The sequence below is a fragment of the Monodelphis domestica genome, chromosome 1 (genome assembly GCF_027887165.1).
Source record: "Monodelphis domestica isolate mMonDom1 chromosome 1, mMonDom1.pri, whole genome shotgun sequence".
NCBI lineage: Eukaryota > Metazoa > Chordata > Mammalia > Didelphimorphia > Didelphidae > Monodelphis > Monodelphis domestica.
Genome location: NC_077227.1, coordinates 499,167,873 through 499,190,423, shown reverse-complemented (window position 1 = coordinate 499,190,423; position 22,551 = coordinate 499,167,873). Strand labels below are relative to the sequence as shown.

At 36.7% G+C, this 22,551-nt stretch overlaps 1 non-coding gene across 1 annotated transcript; it reads right to left on the bottom strand.

Annotated features, from left to right (window-relative positions):
- Window positions 1-5,029: 5,029 nt before the first annotated feature.
- On the bottom strand, window positions 5,030-5,135 carry LOC130456674 (U6 spliceosomal RNA). Its single transcript, XR_008915731.1, has one exon. It is a non-coding gene; the product is annotated as a U6 spliceosomal RNA (small nuclear RNA).
- Between the last annotated feature and the right edge of the window lie 17,416 nt (window positions 5,136-22,551).

Genomic DNA, 22,551 nt, shown 5'->3' with positions numbered 1-22,551 from the left:
ATTGGAATAATAATAGCACCTACCCTCCAAGTTTGTTGTGTGAAAGGATTTTTTAAAAATTCTCTTTGTCTATTTTGAGTTAATTAAGAACTAAAACTACCGCTACTTAACACTGTTTGTCCATAAGTAAAGGAGTTCACAAGTCACTCACTAGAAAAAAAAAAGTTCACACCTCTAAAGGCCACAAACATTGCCCCTTTCAGTGCTAGGCAAATTGGGAGGCTATGATTGGTTCCTGTGAAGTGGAAGAGAGACAGGAAGTAACATGGAAAAAGCACTATAAAAGGCCAGATCAAGGAGAAGAATTGCTTCCTTTCTTGGCTCTTTGGCAAGAACTCTCTCTTGGTTGGTGCTTCAGTGAGACACTCTCTTCAGCGTGAGCTCTGGTGAAGACTCTTGGTGGTCCTGGCCTCTTGTGCGCTGAAGGTTCTTGGCAGTTTTTCACTGTCTTCTGGCTCTTTGGATTTCAGCTTCCTGATGGGGACCTTGGATTCTGGTGAGATTCACTTTCAGATTCGCATTCACTATCTGGAGGCACTAGGATTAGGGTTTAGGGTATTTGTAGCTAGGCAACTTTTTCTACCTCTTTCCTATATTTCCCACTTTAATATCTCTACCTAGTTATAAATAAAAGCTATTAACAGTCATTTTGACTTGAGAAGTTAATTATTTTTTATAAATGGTGACCACAACAATAATTTTTAAAATTCTTATTTGTCAACCCAAATGAGAGAATTAAAAAAAACAAAACCTCTTATCTTTTTCTTAGAATCAATACTAAGTATTGATTCCAAAGCAGAAGAGCAATTAAGGGTAGGCAGTGGGGGTTAAGTGACTTGCATAGGGTCACAAAGCTAGGAAATATCTGAATCTAGATTTTAATCTAGGACCTCCCAGCTCCAGGCTTGGCTCTTTATCAACTATGCTGCCTAGTTGCTGTCACATAGTAATATAAATGTTTATATGTATATACAATACACATAAACATTTTAAACACATATATTACATATATGTTATATGAAGTAGCTATTTGTTATTATGATTATTCATCTTAAACAAGTCACTTAGCTTCACAGTGATTTTCTAATTTGTAGAGCAGATGCCAATCTACTTTGCTAAAAGGACATCCCTGCACCAATGGAATCCTGTATCCTGACTGCCAGACACCCCACCAATGAAAGGAAGACTTTATAGTGGAAATTTCAATTGCCAGGAAGCTCTTTGGAGTCAGAGACTATTGTATCTTTTTCATTTTGAAAAATGATATCATATTCATAAAGCACTTTGCAAAATGAAATTGCTGCTGCTGTTGTTATCACTAAATTTGTTATTATCTCACCCCACTTTTCTTTATTTTAGGAGCTATAGAATCCATAGGAATAGTGATTTGCTGCTCCTCAAGAGAAAGAATCGAAGAAGCCTGTTAGTAAGGCTGGGGATAGTACTAAATGTTCATATATCAGGAATGTAATGTAAGGATCTTGGAGTATATTTCTGGCACTCTTAAGTTGCTAAAGAGATCTGGGTATACTAATGTCTGGTTTCCTTGGTTGTAGATCTCTTATTCTATATAACCTTACTTAGATCTTAACTCTTTCTGTGCCACTCTTTCTTGGTGTATCTTCTTGTCTCTCTCTCTCTCACTGCCTATTTCTGCCTTCATCCCTCTCTTTCTTTCCTTTTTATAGATAATGAGTTTTCAGACATTCTTCAGTTGTGCCCTACTCTTCATATTTGTAGTTTTTTTGGCAAAGATACTGGAGAGGCTTACCATTTCCTTCTCCAACTCATGTATTTATTTAAACTTACCTTCCATCTTAGAAATTAATACTGTGTATTGGTTCCAGGGCAAAAAAGAGGTAAGGAGATTTCCTGATTTGAAGCTCAGTGCATTGACTAGGTGCCCCATGACTATTGAATAATCTTTTGGCTAGAGTTCTGGGCTTCAAATCAGGAAAACTAGTCTTCAAGAATTCAAATCTAGCCTCAGACACTAGTTGTGTGACTCTAGGCAAGTCACTTAACCCTGTTTACCTCAGTTCCTCATCTTTAAAAATGAGCTGGAAAAGGAAATAACAAACTACTCCAGTATCCGTGCCAAGAAAACTCCAAAAATGGGTTCATGAAGAGTTAGAAATACTCACATGATTCAACAACAACAACAACAACAAAAATTACTATTTAAAGTTTACTGCCTGTTATAGTGAGTCATCATAAAAGACTGGTCTTGGAATTGGGAATATCTGGTCTCTGATATTCTGAGGCAGGTCACTTGATCTCTCAGTGTCCCCTGGAAACTTTTCAAGACTAGAAGATGATGCATAGTTCCTGATCTGCCTTGGTAGAGGGAGTTTCCTGACAAAGATGTCCATATTGCCTACAAAAATGAAATTCCAGGTTTGAAAGAACAAAACAAACTGCCATTGACACAAAAATGGGCAATATTTCACATATTAATTAGTCCTAGAGCTTCTAAGGGTTTTTAGAAGCAATGGAAGGGCTGCAAGGAACTTTAGAGATCATCTAGTTGGACCCATTGACCAGTGGGTGAATTCCTTCTACAAGAGCCTAGATGAGTGATCATTCATTTGAATAGCTCCATGGATGTGGAACTTATTACTGTATCAAGTACTCTCGTTTATCACTAAGTAGCTCTAATTGTTAGTTTTTTTTTTCCTACATTTTCTACAAACCAAAGTCAGTTTCTGTCAGCTTTTATCTACTCAGTTTTTAGACCCTTACCTTTTGTCTTAGAATCAATACTATGTATTGCTTCCAAGGCAGAGGAGTGTTAAGAGGTAGGCAATGGGATTTTAATGACTTCCCCAGGAAGTGTCCGAGGTCAGATTTGAACTTGGGACCTCCTGTCTCTAGGCCTGACTCTTAATCTACTGAGCCACCTAGCAGTCCCCCTACCTACTCATCTTAGTTCTTTCCCCTGAGCCAAGAAGAACACGTCTAATCCCTCTTTCACACGACAGTCTTTCAGATATTAGGAGACAGCTATCAGATCCCATTCAAAGTCCCTGAGTCTGTAGGCTAAATATTCCAGTTCCTTCAAGTGATCTTCATGTGTTGGAGCTTCGAGTCTTCTCATTAGCTTGGTTACCCTTCTAGGTGTTAGTTTTTTAGTGCCCCCTTTAAGATTTGCTACCCAGAACCGAGTACGGTTTTCCAGGAGTGATGGGACCAGTGCAGAGGGCAGTGGGATGATGACCTCCCTTTATGTGGCCACTCGTTCTGTTCAGACAGTGTAAGGTTTCATTGGCTTTGTTTTGTTTTGTGTTTGTGTTTATTTTTGGTAGCTCTGAGTGAAGAAACTGTCAACCGGTGAAGATCCATACCTCCTCTGGAAGTTAAGAGAGCTGTTTGGGATCACGGAGAAGATGAGATTTTCTTCCGGCCAAGATGTCAAAGATGAGACTGGAACCAAGATTTCTTGTCTCTGGGTGCAGCTTTCTCTAGCTCTTATTGCAGTCTGGTTCTTGCAGTTGTACCAAAGAAGTATATATGCACACAACGTAAACACGTGCGCACACACACATATAGGTCTACACCTATACACAGACATGTATGTGTCTACACATGCTCTAGACATAAATCCAGTGGAGGTTTTTTGAGATTATATAAATACACATGTACATTCAGAGGTGCTATTCAGATAGAGATCACCATACTCTACCAAAGTCTTAATCTAATATTTCATTGTAGCTTGGTACTCTTCCTCCTTCTTCCCTTCTGCCTTAGTATCAATTTTAAGACAGAAATGTGGTAAGAGCTAGGCAACTGTGGTTAAGTAACTTGCCCATGGTCACAACAGCTAGGAAGTGTGTGAGGTCAGATCTGAACCCAGTTCCTCCTGACTCGAGGCTTGGTGTTTTATTGACTATGTTACTTTGCCATCCCCTTGAGAGGTTTCTCATGAGAACTTTGGTCCTTAGGTGAAGTTTTGGGGTTCAGTAATTCAAAAAGACTATGTAATAAGGAATGAAGCAGCTAGGTGGCAAAATGGATAGGGTTCTAGATCTGGAATTGGGAAGACCTGACTTCAAATCTGGTTTCAGACACCTTGTTGTATGACTTTGGGTAAGGCACAACCTCTGATCGCCTCCATTTCCTCTACTGTGAAATGCAGATTAAAAAGAGAATCTTCTTCCCAAGATTGTTGTATGAAGAAGATGTTGTATGAAGAACAAATAAGATAGTAACTGTAAAGTCCTCAGGACAGTGCCCAGAATATAGTAGATGCTTTATTTTTATTATTATATTAATATTTATATATACACTATATTTTATTATACTATTATTATTATTATTTTATTATACTATTATTATCTGCTCAGTGGAGAGAGTACCCACACTTATACTTTCACAGATCTATTAATGTAAGATAATTCCTAACTTTTGTTTGGTACCTCCTAATGTTAGGTGCTTTACCCAGCAGCAAACCAATTGACTTTGAGATGAGGCAGTGGGTAGAGTTCTGGATTTGGGGAACTGAAGACCTGAGTTCAAATCTTGATAGCTGTGTGACCATGGACAATATACTTAATCTCTCTTAGCCTTAGTTTCTTAATCTATAAAATGGGGAATATAAAAGCTTCAAGGATTGATATGAAATAGGATAACATGTTTAAAGAGCTTTGCAAAACTTAAAGCATTCTATAAGTGCTAGCTATTATTATTTAATGAGAATCTTATGTGTGTGATAGTATTAATAACTAACATTTCTTTTTAAAACTTCAGTTCATTTTATTCTTAGCTCTGAATTCTCTCCCTTCCACTTCTCCCTGTCTACCACTGAGAAATCAAGAAAATAAAATCCATTTCATATATATATATTATTGAATAAAATAAATCCCCATATTCGCTATATTTCTCTTTATGTAATATATATATATATATATTTATATATATATATACTCATTCTGTCCTGTAAACCCATCCCCACTGTTAGGAAGTGGGAAATTTGTTTCATTATCAGTATCCTCTGGAATTATGACTGGTCAATATGTTGATCAGAGTTAAAAAAAAAATAGAACCCTTCAGGAATTTGCACATCATCCTTGTCCTGGGGTCAAACTCATCTTCTTTGGGTCCCTCCAATTTTAGAATATATTCTACAGAAATGTAATACATTGTAACATAGCACAGTGGATAGAGTCCCAGGCCTAGAGTCAGGAAAACCTGAGTTTGAATCTAGCCTTAGATACTTCCTAGTTGTATGACCCTGGGCTAGTCTCTTAACCTGGTTTGCCTTAGTTTACTCATCTGTAAAATGACCTGGAGAAGGAAATGACAAACTACTTTTTTCTTTGCCAAGAAAACCCCAAATGAATTCACAGAGAGTAGGACATGACTGAGCAACAATAACAAATACTTTTTTTGGTAGTAGTATAGGGAACTGTTAGTGTGGAACTTTCCTCTAGTAATCGGCTTCTCTGCACCTTCTAGTATTAGAGAAAATTAATTGGAGGCACTGAAAAGTCGAGGGAGTTGCTTAGGATCACACAGCCAGTTTGGGTCAGAGGCAGGATTCAAATCATGATCCAAAGCTGTTTCTTTATTCCCTATTGCTCTCTACCTCTTGAGTTTTTCAATAGAGCTTCTTTCTGTCATTTAAGTCAGAAAAGGTCCATAAATGGGTGGGAGAGTGTAAGTAGAATTACTCACCAAGTAAATAAGAAACACACCTTAGATCAGTTTAAATGACAAACTAGAAAGTCCATGGGCTTCTATGCAACCTGGCCCATGGTAGCACAGAAACACACAAGATAAAATGTCAAAGATCAAAGGGTCAGAATGTCAAAGTTGGAAAGACCTTAGATTATCACATCTGGAAAGGAACTTGGAATAGAGCATAAAACATAAGAGGTCAAAGTGACCTTAGAGATCATCCAACCTAATAAATTTACAAACAGGGAAACAGAGTCACAGGGGGATAAATACACTTGCCCAGGGGCATATAACATATTGGCAGCCTATGGCTCTATATCCCAGGATAGGATTTTTTCCCCCACTTTCCCCTTCCTAATTATAAATTCACTTTTGCCCTTTAAAACACAAAGCCAAGTGGAGAATCATTCATTCAGAAAGGAAAGATTTGGGACTGCTTATAAACTTCTGTACCCTTTGGAGAACCTGCCATAGCACTGGGCATGTACTTGGTACTTGTAAAACCTTTTTAATTTGATTAGTTTACCTGCTGGTATTGAAACTATGTTCCAGGGAATGTTTGGCACTTCTAGCAGCTCTGAGGCAGGCTGGCATATTGATTGAGTTTTGCTGAAGGGTCTTCTCAAGATTAGCTAATGACACCTGCTTATAGTCTTTATTAGGTACAGAAAGTATTAATGTTGTAGTAAAACTAAGGCTCAGAGTACTCATTCAACAGTAAATCCCTTTTAATTCCTCTCCCCTCACATAGAAGCTTGTTCTGCCTCACTTCCTGTAGTTGTGAACCAGCAAGGACTGAACCTTACAGGTTCATTGCTTTCCTGGGACCCAAATCTTTCTTATAAAATGATGCCTACTGACAGTTTTCAAAGTCTTGTTGCCATCTTCTTGGAAGCACTAGGAAAGTCTAGATAATCCTTTAACAGTTTGGAAAATCTACCCTAGAAATCTCAAAATGTTCTCTTTCATTCTTTCCTCTTCCTTAAATCAATAATTATTTATCAAATGCTTACCAGGCACTAGGGATACAAAGACCCAAAACGGGACACATTTCTTGACCTCAAGGATCTTATATTCTATGGGGACATAAAATAAAATGTTCATACATAACAATGTATGAATATGCACAAGATAAATACAAGTTAAAATTAGGGGGGGCCACTAGTAGTTAGGGGTATCAGGAAAGACCTAATGTGGCAGTCCAGTTGAGCTTTAAAGGAAATTAAGGATTCCAAAAGGTGAAGGTGAGGTGGGAGCGCATTCCTCTGGTTAGTTCCCTAGATCTGGATCATAAAGTCTGCCTCTCTCCTTTGCTCTGATCCTGTTCTTTGGCAAAGGAGGCAGTACCATGCCTTTCACTGCATCTGACTGCCTGGCAGAAGTCCACATCCTCTTCCAAGAAATCTGAGTAGATCTAGACTGAGTTGTGATGTGTCTTCTAGATATCTTGAGGCTAGGAAACCCAATAATCTAAGTCCCAAGTCAAGAATTAATTAGCAGTTACCTGGTGGGAAGTTAGCCTGAGATTCCTCAGACCCCCAATGTCTCTTGGAGATGCTCCAGTGAAGATTCTCTCAGTTCCCAAGCAGCTAATTCCAGTTGCCGGTTTGCCTTTCTAATGCTCTGCTCTGTACTTTGCTTTCTCACTCTTCTTGTACCTGCTGCCTGAATACACAAACCAGGGCAAACACACCTGGGTGGAGCACACTTCTCAACTAGACTTTCAGAAAGATTTTCCCTCCTGGCTTTAGGGCTGCCCTCACCTTTCTAATAAAACAGGGTCATCTGATACCTTTCCTGATGCATCTCTGGGGCATTCCAATCATCTCCCTCTACTCTCTGCATCTAATAGGTGATTAGTTCAGTGGTTAATTTACTTCCCATGATTCAGTGGGTCAAAGCCAGAGCTGGGAGAACATGTTTTGTAGGATTTTGCAGCTCAGTCTTGATTGTCAGGTTCATTTGCTCCAGAATGTCACTTTTTATTTGGAAGAAAATGATTTTATTCTTCTCCCTCCCAACTTATTAGTCCCCTTTATTGGTAAGTAGTGAATATATTGCTTGTAGGCTGCAAATCAGAGCAATATAGTGTCATTGAAAGAGTGATATCTGGGGGTCAGAAAATCTGGGTTCTAGGGCTAAGTTTTTTCCCTAATTACTATAAGATTATGAAGAAAATATTTCGCTTCATTGGGACTCATTTTTTTTATCAGTGAAATGAGAGAATAAATAAATAATAAAAAAGAAATAAGAATTTCTTGTACCCCTATAGCATTCTGTAGCTCAATAAGCACTTTATCCACATATTCTTCCTGTGACGCATGTAGCATAAGTACCTATATTTTATCAATGAGGAAATTTGAGTCTTTGAATACTGAAGTGACTGACTTTCATCTGCAAGGTTAGTAAGTATTAGAGCTGGAATTCAAATGTGGTCTTCCAATGCTCTTTTCACAACATTATAGAACATTCCCTTTTAGATACATCATTTTACCAAGCTATGATTTAAAGTCAGACTAGTAGTAGCATAGAATAGGAGACGGAATGCCAGGCTTCAAAGTCAGGAAGCCCTGGCTTTGGACACTTCAGACACTTGCTAGCTGTGTGGTCCTGGGGAAATCACTTAATCTTTTTTGGCCTCAATCCTTCCTCTATAAAATGAGGAGGACTAGAGTACATAGTCTCTTAAGTTCCTTTCTATCTCTAAATTGATAATGCTATGCTTCTACTAAGAATTTCCTGACCTTTTAAAGACATAAATGGAGGAATTTGCATAGCTCATTATAAAAATTTGGGAAAGATGAGAAAATAGGCATATAGGTTGGTAGTTATCAACATTCTCTTTCACTCCCCCCCTAGTAGTAATATCAATATCTTCCCAAAGTTTAATACCTTAGATCCTGAGTAGGATGAATACAAGGTATGTAGGCCAAAAACATTTATTACTATCGTGGGAAATATCTAGTGCAATGTCCAAATAGTAAAAGAATTCTTTATATTCCTGAAGCATCCTTCAGAGACTCCTTTCTGGAAAATACATTGTGTTGATAGTGTCAACCATGAAACACTAAAAGACTTCCACAGTCCTCTAAATATATTGGTTTAAAAATTCACAGAGATGAAAAAACAGATGACTGAAGAATGACCCTTGTATGCAGCAGAGCTCTCATAGTTGGACAAGGAACTGGGCCCAGAATTACACAGGGAGAACAACATTTGGAAATTGTGCTTGTTTTTCATGATACCAAATATTTACCCCAAATAAAAACTGTATTTTTAACGCTAAAATTCTTCTAGTGGTAGGCAGCATGACATAGTGAACAGAGGGCTGGGTAAAATCTGGATTTAGAATCCTTCTTCTCATTTTTTCTAACACAACATCAAGGGTTTATTGATCTAGGAAACTCTGGAAGAGAAAAAAAATCCTTCTACCAATGCAGGATAGCACCTGCCCTATAATCAAGGTGGGAATTAAGCTCGAGTTTTCTTTATTCCTGGACTAGCACACTATCAGGCAAGAATGCCTCTATGCTCTGGGTATTAGCTGTATGATCCTCGGTAAATAACTTACCTTGTATGTGCCTCAAGTAATTCTGGATCATAGGAACCTAAGTAGAGAGCTGGAAGGAACTTGAGACCAGTTAGATTTGAAACTCAAGATCAACTCCCTCATTTTAAAGATGAGGAAAATGTGGCCCAGAGAGGCTGGAAGTCAGACAGGGCATGAAGTTACATAGGCAGGAAATGGGAAAGCTGGGATTCAATTCCTCCTGGATTTATCTGCCAAGACAATCTGTTTAGGTGGAAGGATTTTGCATACTAGGAGTTCCTCACACAATGAGAAGCATCTGTGATTTCATCAGCGTCAGTCAGTCAATAAGCATCTATTAAGCACTATTACATTTGTAATTGCAATTGTAATAGATGCTTATTGGCTGACTGATGCTGATGAAATCACAGATCCTTCAATTTGCAGACATTCTTCTGGTAATGTTATTATAGAACTACAAATTATGTAATATCATGATGTCCAATGAATCCAAACTGAGAATGAAATAAAGGGCTATGGAGAGACACATGGGGTGGTCAGGTAGGCTATAGCATATTGCCAATGACTGAGCAAAAAGGGTTATCCAAATATCATTCAGAAGATTTATTACTGGAAAAAAGGTTGCAAGAGAGGCAACCTGGTGTAGTAGATAGACAACTAGCTGTGGAGGCAGGAATATCTGATTTCATTTCTTGCCTTTGATACATATTGGTTCTTTCAGCCTGGGCAAGACGTGTAATCTCTCAGTATTCTAGAAAACTGTCGAAGAGAACAAATTGCAGAGAAGATGCCAGCTTGTATTGTTAGGAGGAGTTTTTTCAACTGGAAGCTCCCAATGCCATAAAATTGCAGGTCTATGCTCTATCATTATCAATATGACTCATTCTATAATCTCTGTAACTAGATTAAAAGCTCCTGGAGGATAAAGACTCCCTTCCCTTTCTTTGGTATCCTCCCACAATGCCTAGGATATTGCCTTACAGTCATATCCATTCAATAATACTCACTAAATGGACTTATTTATTTAGGGTCCTGAATTGGCATTTTGACAAATTTCCCATTTTGTCCCATCATTAGTAATTTCACCACTAGATATCTATCTTCCAAAAAACCCAATTCCATCACTAGGTATATATCTCCAAAAATTCATTTGAAGGGGCTAGGAGAAAGGACTTATTACTAAAAATTATTCATAGCTCCTATATTTGTAATAGCCAAAAGAAGTGACAATAATTGATGCATCTAATGCTTGGAAAATGATGAACTAAATTATAGTATGTTAATCTAATGGGATATTTTGGTACCATTACAAATAGTAAATATGAAACACAGAAGGAAATATAGAAGAGTGTATCTGAAGCAATGCAAAAATCAGCTGGACCAGAATTGTATGCATGCTAACTTTCATTATCTTGGGGGAAAAAAATGGAGAAAAGGAGAAAGAAAGCAGGGTCAAAGGTGGCAGAATTTCAGACAGGCCTGAAAGGGAAAAAATAAAATTATCTGATTTGTTAATCATTTTGGTTCTACCTTTGCCAAAGGCTTGTTTAGATATGATTTTGTTCCTTGTTTTGGATATTTGTTTCTACTGATAGCTATTAAGTTATAAGAATCATATATGTAATATGTATATATAACATTTATAATATATATTTCTATATATAATAGAGCTACATATGTGTATATTTATAATTTGTATATAATATATTTATACACATATTTATAATTTGCTTTATAATTTATAATGTGTGTATAATTTTAAATATATATTTATAATATGCATTTATAATTTTCAAGTTTTTATAAGTTATAATAGGTATATAACATGTATTTATAATGTGTATATTTTATGTAATATATACAATGATAATTTAAAATTATATAACATATGCATACAATACATTTAGAATATGTACAAATTTATGCATATGATATATTTATAATATCTATATAACATGGATGTATAAATATATTTATATGTATATATATTTATGTACATATGTTTATATGTAGATAATATATAATGCATGTACAAAATGTATTTGTTATATATTTATGTATATAATATTTAAATATATTTAAAATATATAATGTATATGTAACATATGTTATAATATACATAATATATTTATGCATATAATATAGCAATAATATATTTATGTATATATTTATAATATGCATATATACCTACACATACAAAAATGTATATATGGGGACATAAACCTATAAATACATACATATATTTATTTATCTGTGTACATATGTGTTATGTGTTCAGGTGCATGTGATTTTATCTATGGCAAGAGTCTATCCTATCCCCAAACTCTTAGTCTACTGATTAGCTTGAGGCCTTCGCTACAAGAAGACTCCAGGACAGGAGTTTGATTTTGGATCAAGTTTAGTACTTATTTTCCATATAAGATAATGAATTCTTTAATGTTAGAGATTTACTTCTTATGCCCTCTTCATTCAGCTCTCATCAAAAGTATGGCATTCTCCGAAGTCACAGTGCAATGTTTACCTGGGAGGGAGTTCACTTGTGTTTGGAGTTCTCAACCAGGCACATAGCTCATGCATTCCTGCAGTTTTCATCTTCACATCTCTTGACTTGGTTTTATGGGGTGTGACTGTGGACTTTTGATCTTCTTACTTTGTAATCTCTACCACTTGGCAAATATTGATAGACCCTCCTGAAATTGGCAGCATCTGTTACCAAATTAATAAATATTCTCCACCTCAGGGGGCTGGGAATAGAAGCAGCCCCTGGTCCAAACAGAATGAACAGGCTTCTTTTCGTTTCCCTCTGCCTCCCTTCCCACTTTTAAAGAGACTAGCCTCTTCAGAGCCAAATGCTTGGGTTCCCCTGGCCACAAGGGAACATGCTCAGTCTAGTCATTATGTCATAGCCATGAGGTCATGCCACATGCCACTGACTTAACTTGGATCAGTAATTGTCAATTTCCTGACCAGCCTGGTTGTCAAATTCTCCCATTTTAACAAGAAGGTAAATTCAATTCTCTTTGTCACTGAGGCTTTGGCAATAACCTTTGCCTACAAAATATAATCCTTTGCATTCCTCTACCAAGTGATCTTCCCAGAGCTGTTTCACATATCTTGTGGAATGTATGTATGTTATTGTTATTATTATTTTTTTCACTTGAACCTGCCTTAGTCAAGCAAAAGTCATTTTTCCACCCTCAAATTTTTCTTGGCATTTGATCTGGGCTTTTCCTTGGTACTTGAAATTAATGGACATATATTTAGAACTGAAACAGATTTTAGATGCCATCTAGTTCAGCCTCCTCATTTTATGGATGAATAAACTAAGACCCACAGAGATAAAGGGACACATATGAAAAGTGATAGAATCTATGGGGGTAGTTAGTTAGGTGGATCAGTAGATTGAGAGCCAGGCCTAGATGAAGGATCCTGAGTTCAAATTTGACTTCAAACACTTCTTGTCTGTGTGATCCTAGGTCAGTCACTTAACCCTTACTGCTTAGCCCTTACTACTCTTCTTCCTACCAATACACAAAATCACTTCCAAGACATAAGGCAAATATTTGAAGAAAAAAAAGTGATAGAATCTAGATTTGAATCTAAGTTTCTTCTTGTTGCTAGTGTTTTCTCTCTGAGTTTAACTTCCACTTATACTGTTTAGGTGTTTTTTATATATATATATACACATATATATATATATAATTATTATTTTGCATACATCATCTCTCCTATTAGAATTTAATATAAGTTCTTTATGGGCAGCACCCATGCCTCAATTTGGATCCTCAGTGCTTAGCACGGTGTCTGGCACATAATAAAGGCCTCATTAATGCTTGTGGACTGACTTTAATCTCAAATCCAGCATTCTTTTCACAGTATAATGCTGCATTTGAGTCCTAGTTATTTGGCTACGTGTATTTGATCTTAAATACACGATAAACTTCCTGAGAGCAAGGTCTGCTTCCTTTCTATCTTTGTATCCCCCCAGGACTTAGCATAGGATCACAAACCTATTAGGTCCTTAGTCAAGAGCAATTATATACTATTAATAAGAATAATGGACATTTATAAAGTACCTTAGTTCCCAGAAATTCTAGGAGCTTTGTAGCATTATTATGCATATTTTACAGATAAGGAAGGAGACTCATATATAGTAATGACCAAAAAAAAAAAGGGTAGGAAACAAATACTTATTAAGTGCCTATTATGTGCCTGGACTATGTTAAGTATTTTTCAAATATTATCTCATTTGTTCCTCACAGTAACTCTTAGAGGTGAGTGCTATTATTATCTCCATTTTATAGGTGCGAAAATGGAAGCAAAGTGAGAGACAAAGTGATTTGCCAAGAGTCAAAGGACTGATAAATGTCTGTGGTAAGATTTGAACTCAGATTTTTTGGTTTGTTTTAATTTCATCCTCTAGTACTCTAGTACATCATCTTGCTACTACAGACATACTAGAATGATCACATTACTGTAACTCTCTGCCTTCAGGACATTGATGTGGAGTGTTTGTGTGTGTGTGTGTGTCCATGTTGGCAAACCTATGGCACATGTGCCAGAGGGGGCTACTCCCTTCCCCCACTCCAGACCTGAGGACATTTCTCACTTGACTTGCCCCTCTGCCCAGCAGTCCAATGGGAGTGCTTCCTCCCTCCCATGACTATGGTAAGGCAGGGGGATCACATGTGGCATCAGGATGCAGTTTGGGCATTTGGTCTCTAAAAGGTTTGCCATCATTACTATAGGGCTTAGGGATACTCCCTCTGCCAGTATAAATCCATCCTTTGTATTATCCAAATGTCTTGGTTCCCAAGCCAATGAGTAACTCTACACTACTGTCCTTCTCTAGCCTAAGTGACTGTCCAGTTACTTTCATTTGAAGATCACAGAATAATAAAACCTGGCTTCCAAAACAATGATCCTGTCAATGAAAGAAGAAGCACTTTAATATAGTTGACAATAATGAATTGAACTTTGTAGAGAACTGAGAAAATTTTGTCACTCCTCTGGTGAAAGATCCATCAATGTTTTATTTATTTTCAAATTGACCATGTTATACACACATATATACATATTTAATATTTTATTTTTCATCATATACAGTTTTTAATATTCTTAAATTTTTTTGAGTCGCAAATTCTCTCCTTCCATCCCCTTTAGTCCACTTTCCTATTGTGGTAGACAATGATATAGATTTTACAACAATTATATTTAAAAAATAAGTTTTACTGAAATGTATTGTTTTTATATCACCTACAATTTTGACTGCTATTTCTTATAATAAAGGAATTAAAAAAAGAATAAGGAAAAATTAATCAACAATACTGATTAATCAATATATTGAAAATGTCTGACATTACATATGGGTCTACACTCCTAACTCTCTAACCCACTATGCATCTCTGCAAAGCAGAGGTGGAAGGTAATGTCATATTTCTTCTTTTGAACCAATTGGATCATTATCATTTCACAGCATTCAGTTTTGATAGTTTTGTTGTTCCTTTTAGTGACATTCCTGCAGTCATTGTGTATATTTCGCTTTAATTCAGTTCAAGTTAACCGTTTGCTTTTAAAACATTTTCTAATTTGGAGGATTTCATGAAGGGATTAAAATAATTTAGGGCATCCTGGTCAAGAATAAAAAAAAAAAAACAGGATTAGGAGAGAACCTAACCTAGAGGGATCCCAGATCCTGAAGGATATTGCTGGTAGCCATGAAACTACTATTAAGGTCTTGTTATCATCATTCTCCTGTCTTCTGATGCTTTTTCCATGGCCCCAGTGGCACTCACTTTCCATTTCTACTGCTACAGAAAGTCATGCATATGAACAATTTCAGAGCCTACAAAGACAGTGCAACCCTAGGCAGATGACTTCTGCCAACACTTTTCCTTCTGTCATTCTCATTATGAATTCAAAGAATGGCTAACTAAAAAGGGGGAGGTTTAAGGGAGGAAACAGCAATAATTTTAAAAAGCCATTTGCTATATGTAAAAGGGATATTCCTTCATGCCGATCTCTAAGTATAGGCAGTGTGGTGCAGTGGATAGAGCACTGAGTCTAGGGACAGGAAGACTGGTGTTTAAACACACTCTCAGATACTAGCTAGAGACCCTGGACAAACCTGTTTGCCTTAGTTTTCTCAACTATGAAATGAGAATAATAGCAACACTTACCTCCCAGGGTTGATGTGAGGATCAAATGCAATAATATTTGTAAAAGCACTTAGCTTAGTCTGTTGCACATAATAGATGCTTGCCAAGTGTTTATTTCCTGCCTTTCTTCTTTCCTTCTTCTGTTCCTTCCTATATCTGAAATAACCTTCCCTCTGACATCTTAGTCAACACCCCAATAGTGCATTTGTCATACAGTTCTTTGTATTATGGTCAATTGTGTTTGAGTCTAATTTTTCCACCATAAATTAAGTTCCATCAAGGCAAGGACTGTGTCTTATTTGAACTTTATTTAGAATCTAATGCAGGGCTCTGTTTACAATAGGTGCTTAATAAATGTGGAATGAATGAATGAATATCCCTAAAAATCTCATGATAAAAGACTCAATTCATTATAATCATTTGTGTAAATTTGAGAATTCTTTTATCCACAGGGCATTGATTTCTGAGCAGTTTTTCTAATTCCATTTAAAAAAAACTTACCTTTTGTCTTAAAATCAATATTGTATATTGGTTCCAAGGCAGAAAAGTAGTAAGGGCTAGGAAATGTATATTAAGTGACTTGCCCAGGGTCACTCAGCTAGGAAGTGTCTGAGGCCATTTTTCAACCCAGGACCTCTTGTCTCTGGACTTGGCTCTCAATCCACTGAGCCACCTAGCTGCCCCCACTAATGCCATTTTTTACTACTTTAGCCTCAGTTGAGACTAATCTAGCTGGTATTACATGATTATTCAAGTCATGTAGGATCAATAGGATATTGTAAAAAGCCTACTGGCCTTAGAGGCCAGACAGGTAAGGTACAGGTACTAACTTGTCCAGTCCTTCGTTCCATAACCTTGGATAAGTCACTTTGCCCCAGTAATATAGTGATATAGTATTGAACTTGGAGTTGAACAGACACAGATTCAAATAAATCTTAGATATTTATCATCTATGTGACCCTGGAAAAGTTACTTAGCCTCTCTCAATCTTAGATTCCTCATTTGTAAGATGAAGATAGTGGGATTCCCAATACTTACCTTAATGGGTCATTGCAAAGTTGAAATGAAGCATGTAAAAAATTTTGTAAATTTTAAAGAGGGGTAGAAATGTCAGTTATTTATTTCTAAGTTGAAGAGGTTGAACTAGGTCCATGATGGTAGACCTATGGTACATATGCCAGAGAGGGTATATGTGCTGCCATTCTCCATAGTTCCTTACTAGAATATCAATTGAATACAGACTTGGCCAAGCTGCTCTCCTTCCCCTTTCCACTGCACCTAAGGACATTTTTTTCGCTTGACCTGCCCCCCTGCCCAGCAGCCCTAATGAAATGCTTCCTCTCTCCCCTGTCTGGGGTAAGGTGTGTGTGTGTGTGTGTGTGTGTGTGTGTGTGTGTGTGTGTGTGTGGTGGGGTGGGACACCTCACAAGGTCTCTGAAACGTTTGCCATCTGGACTAGGTGATATCTGTGGTCTCTTCTGGCTTTGCCATTCATTGTTCTAAGGACCTGGAGGTCTGTGCATTTTTTCTTTGAAATACTTTGGTAACTGTATTTCAAAATAATTGTTTTCTCTTATGATCTCATTTGTTTTATTTTGTGCATTTAAAAACATTATTCTGAGCAAGGGTCTATGGACTTCATCAGACTGCCAGAGAGGTCTGATGACTTAAAAAAGGATAAGAAACTTTGGTCTATGGGGTCTTCTTGCCCTGACATTCTATAATTTTAGGTCAATGATTCTCATCTCCTTTTCAGGACCCTCCCATTCGGTCTGCTATTTAATAGAGAAAAGTCTCATGAGCCTTATAGGTGAGTCTCACTACCTCCTCTAGAAAAAGCTGACACTCTCACTTACCACTCTGAAAACATTTTCTCAGTAGTTTCTAATGAAAATGTAATTGTATGCAATAAACTTAGCTTAGGGAGTGCTTGATCAAGTTGATTGACAGCCCTTCAACCTGTATTTCTGACAGTTTTACAGACATCTAAGTTGATTAATTAAAATCAGATCCCACTGCTCTCGTTGGCATGTATTAAAGCATTTCTAGGCAAGAATACATACTTTTTTCAAGCACAATCCAAGATTTATAATGAAAGGTGTGAGGGTGAGGGTGCCACCCTCCATGTGTCCCTTTGTTTTCCTTCACATTTGCTGGTGTGCCCTTTAGGAGTGTCATGTGACAGCTCACATCTCTGGAGAGCTTTAATATTTGCAAAATTTCCTTTCAACATCTGTGTGAAGTAAGTAGCATACATACTATCAATTCTACTTTCTAGCTGAGGAAACTGGATCAGAGAGGTAAAGTCTTTTTCTCTGGGTCACAAAGCTAATAAACCATGGCTCTTTTTAGCATAATTCATAATCCCTCACCCACTCCAGTCTTGACAAGTTTGCTGTTGTTGCTGTGCAGTTGTTTTAATCGTGTTTTAATCGTGACTCTTCCTGAATTCTTTTGGGATTTTCTTGGCAAAGATGCTGGAGTGGTTTGCCATTTCCTTCTCCAGCTCATTTTACACTTGAGGTAAATAGGGTTAAGTGACTTGCCCAGGGTCACACAGACACTTACTAGCGGAAGATTAAGTGACTGATGTCAAATTCAAGAAAGTGAGTCTTCTTGACTTTAGGCCCTGTACTCTATCCATTGTGCTGCCTATTTGATAAGTTACTTATCCCTTTCCTTTCAATATTTCAGATTAAGGAAGGGTGATTATAAGGAATATGACCTTGCATTGTGTTTTCATGGAACTTCGCCCTTGACAAAGTTTAAACCTTGAAACAGGAGAAAATATTTGTATTCTGTGGTTAAGGTAAAAAATAATCTCCTATTGGATAAGCAACATAATATAGTGGAAAGTGTTGGACATGGAGTCAGGAGACCTAGGTTCAAATCTAGCCTCTGGCACTAATTAGATGAGTTACTTCCCCCTCCCCCCAAACCCTTACCTCCATCTTAGAATCAATACTGTGTAATGATTCCAAGGCAGAAGACTAGTAAAGACTAGCTGATGGGGGATAAGTGACTTGCCCAGGGTCATACAGCTAGGAAATATCTGATACCACATTTGCACCTAGGACCTCCTATTTCTGCACCTGGCTCTCAAACCACTGAGCCACCTAACTGCTCTCTGATACTAACTATATGACCTTAGAAAAAAATCACTTGATTTCTCTGAACCTCAGTTTTCCCATCCATAAAAATGTAAATAATAATACTTGCTCACTACCTTCCTCACAGGATATTTGTAAGGATTTTTATAGAGGTCTAATCCAAGAACTTGAATGACAGTCTGGAAAGCTGCAGAGGTGTGAATCTTAAATTTTCTTAGACTCTACCTTGGAATGTTATCTTAAGGTTATGTTTAAGGTTATTCCCCATTTAAACAATGGAGGTACTTGATCAGGAATGTAGTGGGAACTCTAACATTATTCCACCCAAACTTAGGCATACTTTAGGGGAAGATAAAGTTGTAAACTCCTGATGGAACAATGAGAAAAAGTCCCCAACCCATACTTATAGTGAGGCAAAAGCCCTTAAGCTAGGTCTATTTTTAGATCTAATACAAAGGGGTGCTAAGTACCTATGAAGATCAAATTAATCACTAAAAGGTCAGGCCACTTGAAAGGGGCAAGCTTAACAAAGAGGTGTGAAGTACTCAGAAGATATAATCTACCCAGAGAAGGTGAGAACTAAAAACTAAGAATGGGCTGTCCTAGGAAAAGCATCTTCTGTGATCGGTAGACGTGAAAATTTAGTGGAGATGACACAAGAGAAATTTCTCTTTAAAAGGAGCTGTCTGAACCAGTTCAAGGTAGTTCAATTTAGTTCAGCTTTGGTAGCTGAATTGGAGGTCAGGACTCAGAGGAGGCTGCTGGGTCTCTGAACATTAGAGTTTTGCTTGGAAAGATCTTGTGGTGAGTGATTAAAGATTGACTTAGTTTTCTCTCTTAAAGAAAAAGGCCTAGGCCAATTCTAGCCTTTTCCTACTATTTCCTCTTACTCTGTCTCTTTCCTTTTCCTTAATTCCTTCATTTATATTAATTAAAATCTCCATAAAACCCAGCTGATTTGGGTATTTCATATTTCGGAATTTTTCCCATGGCAACCACTTATTTTTTATATAAAATCAAGACGACTTAACATATGTCAAGCGTCGCAACCTCCTATCATATGAATTATAGATTATAATCCATTGACAAGTGGATAATTTTTTTTCAAAGACACATTGAATTACTGATTTTTTCCTTATTATTATTATTACTTTTATTTTGATTAGAATATTTGATTTTTCCTCATTTCTTGTACTAAAGGTACACATAATTAATATTAATATTTCTTTTGCAGTAATACAAGTTAATAGATATATTCTTGCTATAATATCAATGCATACCCCAAAAGCTTTAAACTATGGGAACCTGCCATTTATTGATAAAATATTATAGGACTGTGATTAATATTTATGGGATAAAAACAAGGAGCACAGACTTAACCTGAATAGTGCCAAAATGAGCACACAGGAAATAATAATGTGAGGCTTGAGGTTGCGACGCTTGACATATGTTAAGTTGTAGGACTTCCTTGTATCTACACTCTTTGTGAAGTACTCATACCAGTACAAAATTTGACTATCATGCTGGCTCCCTATATCCCTGAGAATGAAAAAAGGTCAGAAGAAGGAATGACGCTTCCCTATCAAAATAGAATTCTAATTTTTTTTTCTTCTTATATTATGGCAACTTCCTGTAGTCTTGGCTGCATATGGCTAAATGAAATATTACTACATTCTGTCCTACAGACTTGAGGGATAGAAATTACTTTAAATTGGACCTATACAAGGGCCCATTTTGAATTTTTTTTTCTCCTTATGTTTTTGATTGTGCTTTTCTATTCTTTTGATAATTGACTCATACACCCCCATAACTAAACATTGCATTCTGAGCTGAACTGGATGTTTTTTAACACCTATTTCAGGGGGGATTGTATTTTAATTTAAAATCCAAGAATTTTTTTTTGAGATTGTATTTTTATGAAAATTCAAGATTTTTATTTTTTTGAGAAAAGATCTTCAAGAAAGAAGCTTGCTAACTCCTACATCCAGAGAATGAATTGCTGCATAAAGATGCCAGAAAACCCAGACTACATCAAGAAGATGAAGAATGAACTTCGGATATGGTTGATTGAACTGAACTTTGATTGAACATTTATTGTAAATGTACACATTTATGCCAAAAGGGACTGCCCCTAATTTGGCTTTCTGTCAATGCGCCTAGCAAAACATTGGTTTTGCTTTCTTTCTTTCTATTTCTCCCTTACTACTCTAATTTCCTCTTAGAAAATTGAATATTGTATATATGTATAGTTAGAAGTGCATTTAGGACTACAAGATGATTATGTTAAATGATCAATGGGGAGACTAGTCTCCCAATGATCATCAGGGGGGTGGATGGTGAACCTTAAAAATTCCCAGATCCTACTTCATAAGATTGGATTAAGACCATTCCCCATTTGGGCAGTGAACTCTACTTAGATCAGGAATGTGAGAACTCTACTTCACCTACTTAAGTCTGCCCTAGGGGAAGATAAAGTTGTAAACTCTTTTCTGAACAATTAAAAGTACTTAAACCTATACTTATAATAAGGCAAAAAGTTCTTAAGCTAAGTACCTATAAAGGTCAAGCAACTTGTGAATTTACAAGGAACAAGAGCTGAGAAACTTATTTCCTGGTGTGAATTACTCAAAAATTTACGCCTTCTTAGGTGTGGACTAAGAATGGTCTGTCTTTTGAAAAACGTCTACTGTGATTGGTAGATGGAAGAACTTAGGGGAGCTGACATAGGAGAAAATTCCCTATATAAGGAGATGACAGACTCTTGAAAAGAATACAGTCTCTAAGGAGGCTGTTGGGAGAGAGCTCTGGAAACAAGAGAAGGCAGTCTCTTGAGACAGTCAGAAGAATCCCTCTCTGGAGAAGGATGGCTGGCTAAACTGGTGTCTATATTCTTGCTTGGACAGATCTTGTGGCGAGTGATTAAGGACTGACTGATCTCTCTCTTAAGACTCAGGTCTAGGCCATGTTGGCTTAAGACCCTTCATACTTATTCCTTTCTTACTTTTTCTCTCTCTTTTTTAATTCCTCATTGTATTATTAATTAAAATCTCTATAAAACCCAGCTATCTTCGGTCCATTTTAATAATTGGGAATATTTCCCTGATGACCACCTTATATTTTGATTTTAAAACAAGACACTGTAGTGAAAACATATTTTCTGCGGTCACAACTTACTCATCCACTCTTTTATCTACAACAATTAAGTCTTCCGCTATTGTAATCACTACAATTTATATCTACCAACTATTTTAATTATTAAAATTCTTCCCCCCTTCAAGATTGGATTAATCACTACATCAATTGATTTCCTGGCCTTTTGTATCATTCTCCCACATAGATCATATTCTAAAAAGTTCCTCAAACATAGCAGGTATTTAATAAATGCTTATTGACTTTCTATTTATCTGTTTACATGTTTTAACTCTTCTACTAGATTACAAACTCCTGTGTTATAGAGACTTTATCTTAGTTATAGTTAATTAAGTTTGGACACAGCCTGATACAATATGAAATGGTCTCATTTAGATTCAGGTGATCTGTTTGAATATCACCCTTACCGCTTAACTACCTGTTGGACCTTGGGGCAGATCATTAAATCTCAGTAGGACTCAGTCTCTCCTTTTATAGAATTAGAGGGTATCTCTAAAATTCCTTACAGTTTTGATATTTGATGATCTTTGTACTGAAAATAAGACAAACTTACCTCTATCCAAAAATTGTTTTCTTGGCTCCCAAAGCTTTCCTGCTCCACTCAGCTTCCAGGTAAGTAAGCTGGAATGTAGCACCAATGAGCTGTTCACTGGAGACTCTTACATCTTCAGTTATATAATCTCTGCTTCAAAATTTTCTTTTATGATTGGAGAGACAATCTATAATGTTTCCTTCCTTCTTTCTTTCTTTTTTTTTGGGGGGGGAAAGGGCTAATTTCTGGCATGACTCTGGGCTGTGTGTGAATATACTTCATTTTAGAACACTGACCTAGAATATCAGAGTCTCAAGAAATATTGAGATATCAGTGTCCTCGCTGGGGATAGAAACATTAGTTAGAAAACTGTTG